Source organism: Triticum dicoccoides, chromosome 5A (assembly GCF_002162155.2).
Source record: "Triticum dicoccoides isolate Atlit2015 ecotype Zavitan chromosome 5A, WEW_v2.0, whole genome shotgun sequence".
NCBI classification, from domain to species: domain Eukaryota; kingdom Viridiplantae; phylum Streptophyta; class Magnoliopsida; order Poales; family Poaceae; genus Triticum; species Triticum dicoccoides.
Window position 1 is genome coordinate 565,982,516 of NC_041388.1, and position 3,699 is coordinate 565,986,214.

The 3,699-nt window shown below is 46.4% G+C and overlaps 1 long non-coding RNA gene across 1 annotated transcript in view; it reads left to right on the forward strand.

Annotated features, from left to right (window-relative positions):
* Positions 1–1,531, forward strand: part of LOC119302865 — a 7,002-nt gene extending 5,471 nt beyond the window's left edge. The window contains exons 2-3 of the long non-coding RNA XR_005147773.1: positions 423–477; positions 968–1,531. This is a non-coding gene — a long non-coding RNA (uncharacterized LOC119302865). The remainder of the gene's footprint in view (positions 1–422; positions 478–967) is intronic.
* Positions 1,532–3,699: the final 2,168 nt, after the last annotated feature.

The following is a 3,699-nucleotide window of genomic DNA, read 5'->3' on the forward strand; positions in this document are numbered from 1 at the left end:
ACCATCGAGTGCTAGGTCGCCTAACCCGCCGACCTACTCGTCTACACTCACACCCACCCCCCTTGAAAAATCGCCTAACCAGGCGGAAACGAACTCGCCCACCACCGGGTGCTAGGTCGCCAAACTCGCCTACATACCCACTCGGGTGCTAGGTCGCCTAACCCGCCAACCTACTCGCCTACACACCCCCCTTGAAAAATCGCCTAAGCTGGCCGAGACGAACGTGCCTGCTCCCCCCGGTGCTAGGTCGCCTAACCCATCGTCCTAGCAACCTAAATCACCATTTTTTTGGGGCAATATTAAGTTTTTCAATTTTTCGGTTCCGTTTTTTCATTTTTACAGTAGTTTTTTTATCAGTGAACTACAATTAACATGGATGTACACTGATGGAGCAGCTAAATGCATGTTTTTTGTTTTTTCAGGTATGGCTGCAGCGATGTACAATGCTGAAAACTGGGACGGCACCTATGTCCTGGAGTATGTATCATGACTGTTTTTTGGTTTTTTCATTTTTTTTCTTTCGCATACCAACATGGTCTACTTTAGTAACAAGTAACATAAATAACATGGTCTCTTCTCAAATTAAAAAGCATTCAAGTCTTCTCACAATCATCAAAATCATCAGGGAGTTTAGTGAGATCAAGCTCAGCCATATGCACATTTTTAGAAGAGGGAAGAAAATTCTGTATAAGCGACAAATTGTAAATAAAACAATGAAAACATCTAGTTTTTCGCTCTCTTTACTAGTAGCCAGCTTGGCATATCATGTTTACTACTAGTTGGCAGAAAAATGGCAGGCGAGAAATTTACATTATTGCTACTTGTAGTACTAGCTCAGACTTTTTTTTTCCTGGTTTTTGTTTTGTAAGCAACTAGTCTCTTCTCATTTCCATCTTCCCTTTTTTTTAATATGGGATGTATGCAAGCTTTATCGCAACCAGTTTTTCCTCTCCTTTTTTGTGTGCAGAGGCAAGGTGCAAGACAATAGGCAAGATAATTCAAGAGCAGGCATTTCTTCTCAAGCATCCAGATTCAACATAGGGAAGAGGACAGTGGCGGAGCCAGCAAAATAGAATGAGGAGGGCCGAGTATTGTTAAACCTTGTTGGGGTGGGCCAATCCATCAAAAACACCCATTTTTAGCAAAAAATCACTGCTACTATTCATATATTAGGCCTAAATCACATATGTTAGGGGGGGCCAGGGCCCTGGCTGGCACCCCCCTGTCTCCGCCACTGGAAGAGGAGGCAACTACATGTGAAGGCTAGCAGTATCACACGGGAGGTACAGAGGGGTAGTCCCAGTAGTTCAAGAACTAAACAGGAATCAAGATTTTCTGTTTTGTTTTTGCCCAAGGATTAGTAGGGATAATAGTAGTGCAGAGTACTTCTACCTTGGTGTTTTTTCTGGGAGGAATTGCCCAGTTTGTCGAAATTTTCTTGCCAACGTTTGCTCCACAATATTGCCTGATCAGCAACAAAGAGTTGCAGGGCAAGATCTATGGCCTTCTTCAGGATTTGGCTTGAATTGCCCCTTTTTTTGTGTGTGTTTTCTGTTTGCAAGGATCTCTCCCCCCTGCTAGGCCATGGCCTGCAGCCGCCGGCGGCTGGGAGATATAGCGGGTCAAGGGAAGAAAAAAGTAGACTGCTATGGATCTGTGATGGGGGCAGAGTTTCTGCCGTGGTGGGAAGGGACCTAAGCATTTTTTTTTTGGCGGGACGTGGCTAGGCAAGGGAGAGGGTGGGATTTTCTTTTCTGACACATGGGGGACCGCACGTGGGGGCAACTTCCAAAAATGGACGGCCGCGAGGTCATACCACATCGCGCGCGGGCGCTACGTAGCATCGTCCATTAAAAATAAGAAAACTACTTTATAAGAAAAGATAGAACCAGAAAAAAAAGAAGAAAAAGAAAATAGAGATAGTACTCTCGGTCCAAGCGACCAAGCCGCTACAAGAAGGAAGAGAAGTCAGCATATTGGGATGTGCCATGCGGGGAACTGCGGTAGCGAGTGCTAGTTCCCTCTGTAAACAAGTATAAGATCACTATATTATTCACGCTATTCATCGTTCTCTACGGAAAAATGTCGACAAATCGCACAAAGCGTGTGACTAGGCCAACTCATTTAGCACTTTGGCAATGTAGCGACCGGAGCGTTTCTTCGTGTTAATTTCAAGGTTTTTTTTTTCTAGATTACTAGTTGTCGGTTAGATTTTTCATTTGGATGAAATACTATTTTTTTAAATGTGAGCATTTATTTTACTTGAGAACATTTTATTAACATAATAATCATTGTTTCAGAAAAATACAAACATTTATTAAACGTTTTGTGCCTGCGCCTACTCTCCATGGTCAAGCCGGCATGCACAGTCGCTGGGTCCAGCGTGGTGTCATCATCAGAGCCCGTCTCCATCGTAGTGTCATCGTCGGAGACCTCGAGAGAGCTAGCCGACATGAGTATGGCGTGGCAGCTTTGCTAGGTGGTTGCAAGGGCGGCTATATCGTGCTACTGCTCCGACGACAAGCTTTCCCACATAGCTCTAGAGCTTGCGGACATGGTGGATGTGATGCAAGGAAGGAGGATGAGGAGCGGATGTGTTGTGCCGTGGAGTTTAGCCGGGTGTGGCCGCCTTTAAATAGAGGAATCCGGTGAGGCCAAGCGTCTAGGTGCATCAATGCGCAGCGTCAGAGTTGGTTTCTCGGCCGGTGAGCCTACTTAATGGTGGCATACGGACAAGCGGGCATAAAACGGGTGTGGTAGATATTCGTCCCGCCCCATAAGGTAAACATCTCTTTGGCATTGAACAGGCGCGGACACTGGGGATGCGGCGCGGGCGACACTCACGACCGGCGCGCCGCTTCAATGCTAGTGCCAGTGAAAGGCCGCGTCCGCTCAAGGTTGGCGTCATTGAGGAGCGGCCGTTCAATAACGACATGAATGCGGGCAGCTGGCGCCGGGCGGAACGCACGCGGGCGAGGGAGGAGGGTTTTAGGTGGGCTAGGGTAGTCATGAGCAGGCGTGACAACGGTCCGAACGCCCACAAAGTCCCCCCACCCCCTCCTCACTTTGTCTCCGGTTTACAGGAAAAAGCGTGTTTGGATCCGCTTGCGGAGCGATACAGGACCAAGTTAGATGGCAAAACATGTTGGGATCATGCGATCCAAACGGTTGCGGAGGGTTTAAGTGTCAGTGTTGGAGGTGCCCTTAGACGGTTTTTCATATGTGATCCCTCTCTCTCTCAATGAAATAACCTGTATGCCTATAACCTTTACTGTAGTTACCGATCTACCACCCAACAGATATGCAAATGAACAACAGTACGGTCATGCAATGATGTAAACAAGTTGAGCCATGCAACGGACAAATGTGCAGGCTTCCAATAGGCTAAGGAGGCGTTTGGTTACTCGCATTCACTTGCATGAGATTTGTGTATTAACTCAGCCCGTCCTCTCTCAGCCTGGTCAAGTCAATGACACAATCAAACGCTGGGAAAAAGTAAGAGCTTGTGTGAAAGTAGGTGGGGATTGATAGTTTTTTTCTGCGGAGTAAAGGGAGTTTTTATTGCAAAATAATAGTATTACAATCAAGAAACCATCAATCCTCAATACAAGGTGGAACCAAGTTTGACCACACAGTTGTAGTTCTCTTGGGGTGGCCATAATTGACCAACTGATCTGCAACTTTATTCTGACTATGATT